General features: G+C 36.7%; 1 long non-coding RNA gene across 1 annotated transcript in view; it reads left to right on the top strand.

Moving 5' to 3' along the window:
• The first annotated feature begins 1019 nt into the window (after nucleotides 1-1019).
• The window catches only part of LOC122812812, a 73744-nt gene continuing 58376 nt past the window's right edge, over nucleotides 1020-16387 (top strand). Inside the window, exons 1-2 of the long non-coding RNA XR_006366578.1 lie at nucleotides 1020-1427; nucleotides 7618-7693. This is a non-coding gene — a long non-coding RNA (uncharacterized LOC122812812). The remainder of the gene's footprint in view (nucleotides 1428-7617; nucleotides 7694-16387) is intronic.

Here is a 16387-nt window from a genome sequence, read left to right as displayed (position 1 = left end):
TTTCAAAAAACATGTTTTATTTAACTAATAGCGAATTGTGCAAAAAGAGACTAGAATGCTGTATGGAATGATAAATACACTGTAAATACATGCACTATGAGTATTATAAAACACCATCGACACCCCCCCATAGCAGAGGAAACGGGTGAAATAAAATACACAAGTAAAACATAGTAGGGTCATGGAGGATTCGTTGCATTCATCACTTAGCCACTTTCAGACTTCGTTTATTCTAAGATTTACAGCAAATTGGCTTTGACTGTAAAATACTTTTCTATTAATGCTAAGAAATAACAGCAGATCTAGATGATTCCAATAAACATTAGAAACAGAAGTTATTCAAGGTTGAGTTAATAGGGTGCATATTCTGCTGAAAACGGTGTGTAATTGATGTTAATAGCATTAGGTATGCGGGTATTAACAGGAATGATAATAAATGTTGCTTGTTATGCAACCTACCTCTCAACTGTACAGACTTTCGCAGATTGTGCAGATTTTTGCCTCATATTTTGATCTGTTTCCCATAAAAGTGTGGTTTTTCTGGATTTTTTGGGCAAATCAGTAACGATTGAATTCTCTAAATAATGACAGTCATTTGAGTTTCAGACTTCATATCCTTCAGAAAATGTATGGTAGGATAAGACTTTTTATTTTTAAGTTTATAATAGCAATATTTAAATCCCATTATTTTTGTTTTTGTCTAGATTTTTGTGTTAAGAGGTTGAGAGCTATGGACTACGTTGCATACTACTTGCGTTTTATAGTAACTCGATATTTTTTCTCTTTGGAAGTCTGATTTTTTTCAAGTGGTAGGACACAGAATAGCAAACCTGTATATAATCACGTCCTGGGACATCAGGTCAGCGTGTACGGATTTAAATAAAACAGAAGACTGTGATGATCTGCTTGCATTCGCCACAACACAGGCGGCATTATATTTCTACTTTTTAAAACTTCATTGCATAAGGTCGTGACAGATACAAACTTTAAATTTACAGACAGCACAGTACTCCAAGTAGTTTCAGTGACACATAATTAATCTGATCAGTCATCTTGCCCTGCTTAACAGTGCGATTTACATTTTTATCGAAAAAATATGCCACCAGATGTGATATAGGTCAAAGAGACCAAAGTCTTGCAGTCTGAATTGTAAAACAAAACCTTTGAGGTTCACTCTCCTGCAGTGCAATTGCCCAAAGATCTGGCGCGCGCTTTGTAGCTTTGTAAATCCACGCAAATATTGGCACTCGTTCCTGCCACAGACGTTCGTGCATGGCGCTCGTTCTCGTGTTGCCAACGTTCTTCCGGGCTGGTTGCTGTGGAGGCGATTAGAGTTATAATGGGAAGTAGATGTGTATGACTGAGGATCTCTGTGCGTAAGGCTTATTTCGTTCTGCTTCAAACCCCAAAAGGCGTTTATAGAACAGGTTTCTGTTTTACAAAACTGGTTTAATTTACTGTGTTCTATGAAATTTGAGGTCTTGTATATTCCGTTATGTTGAAGGTGTGTTTCTTTCGCATAAAGCTTTCTTTGGCAGTACCTGCAGAAATGACCGATACTGTTGTTTCATTCCGTTGCTTTAGGGCGTATTACATTTTTTTATTAATACTCGCATACTCACTATACTGTACTCTTCACTTATTCTTTTTGAGTTTTCAAAAATATTTTTATAATGTGTATACGAATGACGTTGAAGGAATCAATTCTCGTTTATTATTCCTTGGAGGCTCAGTCAAAACCCTATGACTGGATGTGACTTCATGTGTCAGGCTAAGTGGGCCTCTTGGTGTAAAGAAGTTTTTTTTTTCGTCCAGTGGGATCTCTTGCTATTAATTAAGTTGTTTTCTTCCTTTGATTCATGGTTCCGTTACGCTGTTTCTGAACAGCTGAATAGCTGCAGTGGTGGGGCATTATCCTAATTATTGCGTCAAGATGGAATTACTTGTAACAACATCTTGCCTTTCAGTAGGGACATTAAGTTAATGGGATAAAGCTGATCAAACAGCTCGAAGCATTCACATATATTTATACAACACGAATATTTACAAGAATCACTAAATGGCAATGGTGGTTTTGCAAATGAATTGATAGCCCTGACTGATTTCTATTTCTTTAAAACTGTGCTTTGCTGCTTCCTTTGAAATGTAATACTGAGAATTTTTCCTGTATCTATATCTTTTTATGTATCTGTATGTATCTATAGAGATACAACTTTCAGACCCTGGTTTTAGAAACTAGCTATGTACTGTTGTATAATGTGCATACCTCCTGAAATGAATCTTATTGTATTGTGAGGACCGTTCCTCATTCTGAAAAAAAAAGCTCATGTTTCTAGTTGTTCCACATTGAAAAGGGGTTATCACACATTCAGTTTTACGAACTTTTGTAACTAATATGCATGGTAAATAATACTGAATCATATTAATTAATCAGATCTTGTTTTTAATATAAAGCAACACATTTAGCCATCCCGCGAATTTCTTAGCTGAAAGTATTAATAAGCTGTAACTGTTCCACATTTTGCCCTTTTTACTCCATATTAAGAGGGTGGTGCTATACATTCTGAATACTGGAAATTGAGAAGTATGATCCCGTGTGTTGTGAAAACTTCAGTCTACGGTTTTCTTCAGCTGGGAATAATAAGAGACTTGTACTTCTGAAAAGTGTGCTGGGTTAGTAATCAGTTCCGTAAAATTGATATATAATCCAAAAAGGAAGATGTACGATCCACAATGATTTTAGTCTTGGGAAAAGCGCCCCCCCCCCGGAAAAAATAAAGAGCTATTGTTAACGATCTAGGTGAAATCTTTAATGCTTCATTTTTCGATGCTTTTTAATGTAAGAAGAAACACAAACACGCAGGTTAACCCTAACATACATATCAGTTCCCGACAACCGATGTGTCACATTAAGCAGACCCTTTCTGACTGATTTAAACAGTGGTAGAAACGCATCTTCAAAATGTATAGTAAACAAATAACATCCTCTTTATAATACAGTACGCGTATACATTAATGCCTCACAGAATGCATTGGTATATTTAAAATATTTATTGAAACTGTCACTTGTTTCAAAATATGTAGAATGATTTGAAACCAATAAAGACATACCTAAGTAGCATTTCAAGCCATACATCGTTTTTATGAACTGCTACCTCTATACTTCACACTTTTGTCATTATGTCTACTTGAGAGTGTGTACTGCAGAAAAATGCGTTCCGTTAAAACTGACATTTTGCCTTTGTCACAGTTTTCTTCTTTTAAGAACAACGGGTTGACCTGCAGTATGAAACTAAAGCGAAACGGTTAGTAAACCTTAACGCCATTGTAACAGACGGTTTTGTTTTAAAGGGTTTTTAAAGCGTGTTTAATTCTGCATGCACATGACTACTTCAAACAATTCATTTGCATTTAACTAATCTAGTTGATGTTTAATATTTTCTTACGTACACACGGTGTAAACTTTTTTAGATGGTCAGTGGAAACATACACTACTACCTAATATGTAATTAAAAAATGTCTGCACAAATGTATAATCTCAGTTGAATGAATAACGAGAAATGTGCCTTATAATGATTATGTGCAAATGCTATTAGTGCAAATATTTACCTTCACTGACATTGTTTATTCATAGCGTATCCATACAGTTTTTACTGCTGCACTTCGAAAACTGGATCTGCAAGAATCTACTCGCAGGCATTTCAGAAAATAGGATGTAGTTTAGTAAAAACTAAAGGGGAGGTGTTGGATGATAGTCTTGCAGCGGTCGTTTGAGATGAGTGAAAATTTAGGATGTAACTACTACCATTTTTCCGGTCTTCCCTAGAATCTTGTAGCCCATTTTAAAGGACTGAGCTGACAAGGCGTGCAACATTTCTTTGTCGTCGTGGGACTTGTCACCTGTTAGATAAACTACTTACTACTTGTCACCAGAGGCTTACAGCTTCTCTTCACGCATTCAACATCTTCTTGAGTCTTAATGATTGCCTGAGATCACCATTTTCTTTCAGTCAAAACTTTGGAAGGAGTTTGGTGCGTGACGGTTACATTCATCCTTACCAGCTGATATGAAATTATTAGTATGTGTATTGCTGCTTTACGGTTTTGAACTATAAATAATGTCCCTAATACATATTATAGGTGTCTCAGTGAGCTTTAGGCAGTGGACTACATAGAGCAAGGTTATGATGTCCAGTTATTTACAAAGTAGTGTCTCTGTTTAGTTCTAAGTCTTTATTTTGACGTTTCAAACGTTTGTTTTATATGCAACTACAATAAGTTGAACATATCACTTAAAGAAGGACCCAAATGTGCCAGAGAAGAAATAACTGCACTAGTATTACAACGGTTTTAAACTACGTTTGAATGGTACATTTCAAGACACTTCTTTATTGTGGTAGGCTGTTTAGTATTAGTACAGAAATTTAAACTGCACTTTCCTTTGCACAGTATATACTGATTTGCTTTCCTCTGTCCTTTGCCTTCTTGCCTGACAGATTCTGCAAATTACTACCTGTAAAGAAAGAGACCACACTTTACATGGTGCATTGTGCCTCCTGGTGAGCTTTTCATTTGGTTCATCAAAACTTATTCAGGCTTGTTCACAAAGCACAGCTAACACAGACTGTGAGTTGGAGTAAGTAAAAATTATCTGATTTGTGTGATCTGGTTTTCAAAGAGGCCACTTTAAATGTTATTGCCAGCTAAAACAAATTAAATTATTGGCTTTATCAGAGGTAGTGGCCAGGTCCTGTATGACTACTAGGTTTGTGGCAGGCAACATAAAGAAGCTGATGACCTACCCCTGCAGGACAATATTGGGAGACTAGCCACTCTTGGACTGGATGGAGGGTGGTTAATTGCCTTGTCTTGTCTTTTGAGTGAGGGCTGCATTGAGGTCTTTTTCATATTCAGTACTGGTTCCTTGCAGTCATCCACACAGCAGTTTGATATAATCACCATGACAACTGAAATCTATAAGAGTACAAATAATGGAGATGAAATAGACAAAAGATTAGCATGCCATGAAAAGTACAATAAGTTTCTTATTTAGCATTTAGATAACTATCTTTCCTTAGGAGCAAGCTTCAAAGTTGAACCCAGTTTAGTCCAAGAGGATTAATTCTTTCTCTAGCATGCTTCATTGAATCTCTCATTACCAAACTTTGTCTGTATTGCTGTAAGATTTGATTGAAGATTAGAGCATTTAACAAATCTTGCTTTTCTGCATGTATCAGGCCTTTTCAAGTACAGAGCACAGTGCCCAGTGGTCAATACCCTTACTTTTATCCAGTGTCTGCTTCATTTAAACTTAATCAACTCCATCAATGAACTGGAACAGGGAAACATCCCTGTGGTAGACTGTTGTTCTTTTGTTAGATAATTCTTTGCTCTCTTTCCCAATCCGTTGGTATTACACTATGATGAACTATTTCAATCAATATGATAATGAAAATTGGTTTTGGATGTCTTGGCAGGGCTTAAGGAAATGGAAAGGTATAGCTATCCTTACTAAAACAACTGATTTCCAATGTCTTGATAAGTCATACTCTGCTTTCCAGTTATCATACCTTTCACTGACACTGAATATTGCTCATAGTGGCAAATGGCATGTTTTTGCAGGGAAAGCTCACATGTCATATCCAGAAAGTGAAGCAGAGAGAGTAGGTATAAAAATGCCCTGGCTTGTTGAAATGAATTATTTGCACTATTTCTTGTCAGTCAACAAGTTTCAAAGGCAGAGTACAAATCATTCAGAAAAGACAAGGTACACATGAAGCTTTTACTGTGCAAATCTGAACCTCTTGTTCTTGCCTTGTTGACTCTGGCATCTGTACATCATTTTTATATTGCTACCAAAAGAGCAATTTGAGAAGTATTTGCAAGGAAAATGTATGTCCCCATCTGTTTTTTTGTGCTATAAATGTGCCATCTCTGGAAGCTTTCCATTGATAATCATATAGTTAATGATCAGCAAACTTGTGATTTATAACCACCCATAAAAAAAAAAAATCTTTGTTTTATTGGAACTAGATTTGTATGTACAGCTTTTCCACATGCTGTAGAAATAAAACCTGCTATGATAGTGCTAATTTGTTTTATAGTAAAAAGAAGCAGTGATGCATCAATAAAAATTTAAACAAACAGAATTCAAAATTAGTTGCTTGAATGTAATTGTTTTTATTACTTTATAACATAACAAGATAGTCAATGACTGAAAAGAAAAAAGAGAACATTATAAAACAGAGTTTATTAAGTGCTCAAGCCAAATAAGATATCAGCACATAATTTATATATAAACATTTCAGTTAAAGTACTGCATTTAGCAAATAATTAGGGAGAGCATGTTTATTTTCTATTATTATGGACAGTAAATGATTTTACTAAGATGAATCTAAAACACATTAATTCTTGACAGAGTTTTCAAATGTTTTTAATTTTATCGAATTCTGTCTGGAATATGAAAACATGTTTTCAGTTTTAATACTGTACATAGTCACTTCCATGATATTGCTTTAGACTGTTATTACTTTGATACCATTGGGTATCAAATTACCATATTTCTTATTTCAATTTTTCATTTTTATGAAATGTTATTAAGTCTGACTGAAACATAAATCAGCATACTTAGATATGCTTCATAAACAAGCTAAGCAAATCTAATAATGTATTAGCTATGGAATAAGACAGTCAGGGCACTAAGAATTATAACTGTAAAATAAGAGTATGAAACTAAAACACCACAGAGGATGCATATTAAAAAGCAGCTGCTGTTTTAAATTTAAAACAGGAATATTGGTCAGTAGTATGGCTTGACATTAATATATTTAATCTGTGAGGGAAAACACTTTGCTTGCTAAGCACTCACTTTATTACCTCTGTGTTGGAAGGTAGTAGAATAAAAAATACATTTTTTCAGTGTAAGAAAATAACAAACATGCAATTGAACTGCAATATGGTTAGTAATATGATCATGAAATTAGCATATGTTCAAGCAGCAGCTTTATTAGCCTTCCAGAAAACTGTGGTGTAGTTGTGAAAATTCTGGTTTAGGCTTCTTTTAACATATAGATTAGGGCAAATTTAAGCACATAAAACAATTATAGCTTGCTACATGCTTTCATTACTGTTTACATTTCAATTTCTCTTGTGCTTTTAGCATATTTTCTTGGTAGATGCTTCACATTAGTGACAACTGCAGCTATGAGCCTTTCTGTTAATTTGATTAATATAGATCCTTTCTGAAGTTTCCAGTAAATGGAACATTTTTTTAGAAAGGCCATTTCCCTTCTCATTTTAATATACAGACTTTCTATAGCTCACTTTCACTGTCATATACTATAACAATAAATCTGTATATTATTCACTTACATTTTCAAAATGAAACGTGAAATCTTACACTGCCATTAATAAAATGCAGCAAATATTATGATAAGCATATGGTGTATTTATCATGCGCTATATCGTATGTGTCTCAGAACATATATACCATCTATGTGTGTATATATATATATATATATATATATATATATATATATATATATATATATATATATATGTAATTTCTTTCAGTCTATAATTGTTTTTTTCTTCTCCTGTGTTTTCTTTGAATTTCAGAAGCCTACAATCTGCTGTTCTTTTCTCACGCTCTGATGCTGAAATCCCAAGTTCAAAGATTCTGCAAACACCAAATGTAAGTACTCATATAGTTACCATTTGCACTTATGCCTTTCTCCTGAACCAGTTTATCATAGACATTGACACTTTGTAACAACCGGTACTGTATATAATAGTCTTTTGGTGCCATTTGACATCTCTGTTTTCTCCCATTACCTTTTGTACCTTTTTGTTGAGGCTTTTTAGTTTATTACACATACAGTATAACTTTGAAGTAATTCTGTTGGGAAAGTAGCTGTTCTAAAAATATAAACAAAACTTTTCTCTGATTCTGCAAAACAACCCATCTGTGTATGACTGAGAACATAGTATGTTTTCATGTAATCAATTTCTGGCTTGTCACCTACTTAATGCGAGCTTCCTTGGTGATTTTTTTAAGTGATGGTCTTTCGCCACTGGAGGGAGTGGGTAAGCAACATTTTGTTTGGAACAATTTTGTAGAGTTCTCTATCAAACACATAAACTTAAATTCATGTAGTGACTACATACTGTGTTTAACTCTAGAACATTGTCAGTGCAGTATGAAGAATATTTGGGTATCGTAAAAAAGTTTATAAAGGTTATTTATTAGTTCTGACCTGAATCTGTCCAAAGATGGTTCTGTCTCTTGTTTGTCTCACTCACCCAGTGAGATACATGCCATCAGCAAAAGCTGTTTCTTCTGAGCACACAGTCCAGCCTTTGGAAGCTCTAGAAATCCTTCACTATTTAAGCATAATTTGGGGCAGTAAGACAGATAATAAAGAGCAGCATTATTTCTCCAAGCAGTCTAGACATTAAAATAAATGTATTTCACTTACGAGTGCACTGAAGGACTTTACAAAAAAAACAGTAGTCTTAATAATAATAAATAAATAGTTTTGATTGGTAAGGTATAATTGTGAAAGTGAGCATTAAGATAATAAGGCATCATTTACCAAATTACACTCTGAAGTACAAAGTCTACATAGCAGTATCAGGGAAGACTATAACTTTTCAGTTGAACTCCACAACATGATAGCAATACTCAAGGAAAGTCTTGCACTTGAACTGGAATGGTGTAAATAACTCATATTTCAAAGTGTCTGAATGAGAATTTATTCTTTATAGCAGCCCACAGAGCAATTTAATTGATTACTTGGATAAATTGTGAAAAGTATCAGACATTTCCTACACACAATAGTAGAAGACTGCACATAGCAATGTTTGGCAAACAATGGTATGAGCAGAAATTAAGGTGACAGCCAGCATCAGTAAAATTGTAATTTGCCGTGTAGACAAGACCCTGATTATCTATCAGCTATTGAGAGAAAACAACACACACATGCACGCACACACACCAACAACCTTTCAAGAGTGGACAAGCAAGTTGTGGAAACACTTTTGACTGATAGACAGTATATGCACCTTGTATACTTAAAGTTGGCTAAACCATATTTAGAAAAAAATGCACTTCGCTTTTAGCCCTTTATTTTATTATTACACCACTAGTGCTATACCTTTTTGCTTTGCATTATTTTTTTCTGTGTTAGTTTTAGCAAATTTTGTTTTCTTTTGGATTGGTTACCGAACTAAATAAGGTCTCAGCTAAGCAAATGAGAGATTATGAGCTATGATTAGATGATGTATGCCTATATATTTATCTGTCTGACTATGTGGTCTGTCTGTGTCTGTAAGTATCAATCTGCCCATCTGTATCGTCTGTCTGGCATATATTTCTGTCTGTTTATCTATCTCTCTATCTAATCTATCTATCTATCTATCTATCTATCTATCTGTCTATATATCTATCTATCTGTCTATCTATCTATCTATCTATCTATCTATCTATCTATCTATCTATCTATCTTAGCCTTTTTCCTGTATCTATTTCAGTCTTTTTTTCCTCCTTTTGTTCAATAGATTTTGCATACTGGCCAAAACACTTGCTGCCCCCATGGTGCCTTTTTAAACAGAATCCACCTTCTAGACATTTATACATAAAAAGGCTTGCAGTAAATTCCAGTCTGAAGCATATCATGCTTACTCTGCTCAGTGATAGACGTCTTAACTATAAATTGTCAAACCTTTAGGCTCTCCTGCAGCTTGACGACACCTTTTTCTGTGTTATAACAGAAAATTGGTTTCAGTTTAAAGACAGCACTCCATCTTTACTAGGTTGCAGTGCCTATCATCTATTAGACCTATTGGAAACTGCAAGTGAGTATTAATATTTTTTAGTGACATGGTTATCTCTAGATTCCCTGCAACCCAGAAACAGAACATACTGAACTTCAAATTACTGTAAACAAGGCAACATTATAAATTTCTAGCCTGCTATATGTTACCCTCCATGTCCATGGTGGACTGTGAAAGATACTTACCGTACTGTCCATAAATAACAATACCTTTTGGGTGGGCAACTTCAACTATCCATCAATTACCTCGAGCACTTATACTACAAAGATTGGGCATACCCAGAAATCTCTAGACTCAGTAAAAGGTAATTCCTTGCATAACTAGTTAATCAGCCAAACAGGGATCAAAACCCTCTTGATCTTATCCTCACTAACATTGCACCTACTTGAACTACTCCTACAGTATTATCATTACTGCTCAAGTAGGATTCATAGGAGTTTCAAGGCAGTTGAATTTCAGGACCATTTATACCTTGCCATTACCCTCCCTTAGGCTGTATCCCTTTCTCAAGGAGGACTGGGATAATTAACCCAGGGTGAATTTGTGGGTGTCCATCCAACTCATCTAGATACCATTTGAAGGATGATAGTGTATCACATTGCTTAATATGCAGAGGAAGACTTTTCCAGAAGGGGTGCTTTGTGATGATTCTGTCTCTCCTTTGTGCTTTATTTATCTGCTGGTGAAGATTTAAGTCCCTGGTTTGATATTTATGGAACTATTAGACCTATGGAGATACAAGAGATCCAGGACAACTGGGCCTGTAATGAAACAGAAGGCAAGGCATAGATCTCCAATCAAGACTCTATAAGATACTTAATAAAGGAACAGTGCTTCCAGTCTGTCTTGATAGCTCAGGGTCTTTAAGCTTATGATCTTGTTAGTCAGGAACCCATGGAATCATTTTAGTTGTTTTGTGTATATATTGAGGTACATCTTGAAAGGGGTGTTGTAATCAATAAGCGGCCTAACCAGTGCTGAGTATAAGGGAACAATGACTTCTTTAAAGCTGGATGAGGTTGCCTTGGAAATTAGGTGCACTGAGTAGAAGGATTTTCTGACTATTGTTGTCACATGATGATCAAAAGAAAGGGAATCATCAACCCATGATTGAAGGAACCTTGCAATGATTTTATTTTGAAGTAGGATATTCTCTATGCTGCATGAAGAGGGGAGATGTTGTCTACCAAATGTGACAATATTATGCTTTTTTGAATTTAATTTGAGACCATTTTTAGTACACTAGCTATTTACATGTGTATATTTTTGCCAAAGGGCTAGGGTATTAGAGGAGGGATTTGACAATAACTTCTAGTTTGTAGTTGTCTGCACACTTAGTTAGGCAGAAGTCTTGGTTTCCAGTCTGGAGATTAAATGTAAAAAAAAAAAAAGTGGTCCCTATACTGTACTGGTTGCCTTAATACTTTCTGTTGAGGCAGTTGCCACTTGCACTATGTCGGTACTGTCTTTTGGTCAATTTGCAATCCATCCTACTGCATACAGAACTATTTTTAAAGCACTAAGCTTGTTTACAATGGTAGCATGAGATATGGTATCTAGTGTTTTGGCCAGATCAAGGTACTGCATGTGAACAGCTTCACCATTATTGACAGCCTGTGTAACCCTCTCAAACAAGTTAACCAAATTTGTTAGGCAGGATTGTCTATTGACAAAGTCAAAGTGCTGAGGGTCAAGTCTAACAAGATTTTTGATATTATACTTTATATTAAAGTTTATAAGGTCAGTTGGTCCATGTCTTTGCAGATGAGAGTCATCAAGCTGATGGGTCTATAGTTCTTGGGGTGAGTAGCTGAGCTTCCTTTGTGGAGTGACATCACCACTTTGGTGTTCTAAATGACAGGGGTAAAATCTGTAGCTAAACTTAGGTTAAATAAGAAAAGTGAAGAGATTTAACTTAGGTTAAACAAGAAAAGTGAAGAACAGCTCTGCTTACTCTTTATTTACTGTTTGTTAAACAAGCAGGTACATTCTCAGGACCCATAGAAGAAGTATTTTTGGTCTTATAAAGCACCTTCAGTACATGTTCCTTTGTGATAATTGGGGGTTTATGGGATTCAGGGATGTGTGGACTTAGAAAGAAGTCAGTGGGATAAAAATAGCACTGAATTTGTTGGCTAGTATATTGTCAATGTCTGTTGGGCTGAATAGGTGGTGCCATTTTGAATACATTCAGAATAATGTTGGGTTTTATTCCTTAGTTTTCTTATCTAGCCGAAAAAGGATTTATAATTGTCCTTAGTTTCAGATACGAACCTATGTTGGCTGAGTTAGTGGATCTGGTAGTATTTTTGATGTTTTTAGTAATATTTTTGATACTATATTTTATCTGAGTTTTTTTGAGCCTGATGTATAATTTAAGAAGTTTTTTCTTTTAGTGCAAAAGTTTATTTACATTAGAGGCCCACCAGATAGGATTGTTTTTGAATTTCCTATTATATTGTCTTCTGATTGGGACTATCAGCTCTGTCCATTTATCTAACTGAGTACAGCAATCCTTCATGCAGTTACTTGCTGAGTCATTGTCGGAGATGATCCTGCCATGTGTGAATTTTAAAACCTGCTTATGGAATTTGATAAGGTTAGTATGTTTGAAATTCTTCAATTTCAAGATATTAGATGCAGGGGCTTTGGAGATTGTGAAAGTGATACTAGTTTACTGTCCAGATTTACCAGGAAAGAGATATCATGGGAATAGTTCATGAAGAGGCTATATAGTAAGGATCAGATCAATAATATTACATTCTCTAGTGGGTTTGTTAACTATCTAATCCAGGGATTTTTTTTTTGTTTATTAAAGCTTTGAACTTATAGATATACCTTACTTTGGAGGCATAGATACTCCGTTTTATTGAGGAGTAGTTGAAGTCCCCCAGTATAATGGAGTTCTTGTTTATAAGGAATTCATTGAATACATTTAGGAATATTACATGATTATTGGGGGATATGGAGGGTGTCCTGATTAAGAAGATCCGGAGTTCTAAACGTTCCATCTGTGGGTCTCTGGGAATCTGTCTAGTGATAATATGTCCTTAATAAATATGGAGAAGCAACCAGAGTTGCCTTTGGATGTAAAGACATGGTAGGTGCAAAACCTAGGTTCAGAGGGAGTGCCTTCTTTACATTTTAACCATGTTTTAGTAATTGCATAAATATGAATGTGTTCCAAATGCAAGATAGCCTCTAGATTAGGTAATTTTGTTATTGAGACTTCTGGTATTGAGCAGAGCCACCTTAATGTGATCCAGTTTTGGGTTTCATATGTTTGTTACTTTGGAATGCCCAATAGTTACACTCAGCCTAAAAAAGGCTATACAGAGGCAATAAAGGCTTTAGCCAGAGTGTAGAAGCCTTGGGATGAGAGGTACAGGCCATGTTTTGCGAAGCAAGTTGGACTGTCCAGCATCTTGTCCTTTGCTGATATACACTGTAATGTCCTGTTTAATTAATAGTTAAAATGATATTTTCTTTGTAACTAGGCGTCATTCTTGGAGAAGGAAGGATTCCACTCAGAACTAGTGTCTCACCTGCATTTGTCACATGCATGGACAGTTCCAGTATCTCTCTGCTTGTCACTCAGGGTTTGCTTCCCAAGTCATTCACTCTCACATGGACCACTACCATGTTGTAATCATATTTGTCAGGTGAAAAGGCTATTGTGATGTCAGAAATCCTGCCACCTGAAAGACTTCTCACTGTTACTCTATCTTTGTCCAGCCTACTGAGTGGAGAATCTGTGTACCTAATTATAGAGTCAACTATCAATAAATAATTTTTATTATCACAGTGATTTGGAGTAATAGAATTGAAATGATTTGACTCTTGATGAGTCTTTGCTATAGTTGTACATGGAGGAGATGAGGCATTGGTTTTACACTGAGACATACTCTTCCTAGATCTAAAGGGTTTTGATAAAGATTTTTTTTACAGTGTTGACATAAGACATTTTAATGTGATTTTGTTTGTGTTGTGGTGGAATTGTGCGCTGCTCCTAGTCTATGCTTTTTGTGAGAGGGAAGCCTCTGGGTTAGTTAAATATTTGCACTGCTCACAGACAGAATTAATTGTGCTGTATAAGAGTTCATTATCTATGAGAATAAGGCAGTTACTAGACTGACTGAGGATAGCAAGTGGTAAGAGGCTGGCAATAGAAGGCAAACCAGTGGAATGACCTTTCATTTTTGTCTGGTGATTCAAGGAATTTAGGTAAGGAATACACAGAATAGGCTGTATTTAGGTATATGCAATAGTTTATAGAGGGATACACTGATTACACAGAATAACTGTGTAGCAAAATGATTTGACTTAAGAAGGAAAGTGCACTATGAGCTATTAAAAGAAGTAAAAATTACAGAAGATTCAATTTATGAAGTGTCATGGCTTGCACTGCTCTGTGCAGACAATGGTCTCTTTTTGGATAAAATGGCAACTATGAACGTATGTGCAGCACAGGGCAACTATAGGGTGCTTATAGGCCTAGGCAGTAATTTGTGTGCACACTGTGGCTCACTGCACAGCTATGAGTACTTGTGGGCACTTGTAAGTTCCACTAGGTTCATAGGTTCATAGGTAGGTACTAGGCTATCTGCCCAAGGGCATTTATAAGCCTAGCCAGAGTGTGTTGGCTTTCCCAGTCCCATTGATTAATTAACTGATCCTCTGTCAAGCAGAGCCAATGAAGTGACCCCAGAGGTGTATTTTCTGTTACCCATACACTCGTCAAGGTTTCTCTTGAAGAGTGTTAGTGAGGGGCTCTGCCTAATGTAGTTTAAAATTTTGTTCCAAAGCATGGGGAGTCTCTGTGACAGGAATCTATCCCTCCAGTATGTTCTATTTATTGTTGTGGCAAGGTTTAGCTCACTAGAGCACATGACTTGCAGTGACTTGGATTTCTTTAGGTGGAACATGTCCATCAATTCTGAGTTGGACATGGCTTTGTAAGTCAGGCAGAGATCACCTCTGAGTAAGCGATATGCCAATGAGTACAGCCAGAGTTTTTTCAGTTGGGCTGCATAGGATATATGTTTGAGGCCAGTAATCCTCTTGGTGAGGTACTTTTGTGGTCTCTCCAGCTGTTGGAAGTGTCTTGTGAGGTACATCCCAAATGGGGCATTGTACTCTATGATGGGTCTTATGAGTGACGAGTAGAGGGGCACTATAACCTCTTTATTTCTAGATGTGAACCCTTTAGTAATTAGATGGGCCACATAGAAGGATTTCCTAACTACTTTGGCAATATGATTGTCAAAGGAGAGGCTACTATCTACCTGAGTCCCCAGATCTCTTATTACCTCTTCTGTATTAAGGGGGCTGCCACCTATGTGGTAATTCGTGGGTGTTTTGTTTTTCTCAAATGGGATGACTATGCATTTTTTGTCATTTAGCTTGAGGCCATGACTTTGACACCAGGTGTCCAGCTCAGTAAGGCCCTTTTGGAGGATGTCCATGTCAGCCGGAGAGTCAATTATGGCTCCCAGTTTGCAGTCATCGGTGAACTTGGTTAGCCATAGTCCTCCTGTGTTTGCCTGTACCTCTGAGAAGTGTATGCCGAACAGTAGGAGTCCAAGGACCGAGCCTTGTGGGACACCACTTGTGACTTGTTTAGAGTCAGACCTGGAGCCTGCTATTCTTACCGTGTGAGTTCTGTCTGTAAGCCAGTTGGCAACCCATCTCATGATGTAGGGGTTTATGCTCAGGCTGGTGAGCTTTTCTGTAATTCCAGAGTGGGGAATGGTGTTGAAAGTCTTGGCAAGGTCAAGGTAGGCTGTGTGAACAAACCTTCCCTCGTCTATGGCCTCAGTGACTATCTCGAAGAAGTCAACCAGGTTTAGTAGGCATGATCTGCCCTTAACAAAGCCGAACTCGGTCGGGTCAAGTGTTTGGAGATTCCCAATGTCTTTGTTAATGAGTTCCATGATGATGCGCTCCATAGCCTTGCAGACCAGGCTAGTCAGGCTTATGGGGTGATAGTTATCAGGGTCAGTTGTGGCCCCTCCTTTGTGGAGTGGAATAACCATTGCTGTGCATCATTCTGTGAGCACGTAGCCTGTGGAGAGGCTGAGGTTGAACAGCGTGTTTCGGTGGGGAGTTAGTTCGTTCTGTAGTTCGTGCAAGACGCAGCTTGGGGCACCATCTGGCCACACTGACGCTGTGTTTTTGGCTTTTGAAAGGGCTAGTTTTACCTGTGCATCTGTGATTTCAGGGACACTACACTTTTCTGGTATTGTTGTGAGCCCTTTTGGGGGTAAGAGGGGGTGACTGATATTATATTGGGCATTTAAACCCGCCACAAAGAATGCATCTGAATTCAAGGACTTAAAAAAAAAAAAACTTATTAAAACTATATAATGAGATCTCAAAATTCAGTGTGAAGCTTAGCAGCCCCCAAGTAGTCACAGCTATCACTCAGGCCAAGGAATTATTACTCTCATCTTACAACTAGCCTAAACCAAGTTGTCCCAATCAGAGCCAAATATACAGGAGAATCTAAAAGCTCAGACGTCTTGGTGGAATACCAGCATTCCGGTAATCCAAA

The sequence above is a fragment of the Protopterus annectens genome, chromosome 10.part0 (assembly GCF_019279795.1).
Source record: "Protopterus annectens isolate FY-2018-M chromosome 10.part0, PAN1.0, whole genome shotgun sequence".
In the NCBI taxonomy this organism is placed as follows: Eukaryota; Metazoa; Chordata; order Ceratodontiformes; family Protopteridae; genus Protopterus; species Protopterus annectens.
Note: the sequence above shows the minus strand (reverse complement) of the source record. Positions and strands in the feature narration are given on the sequence as shown.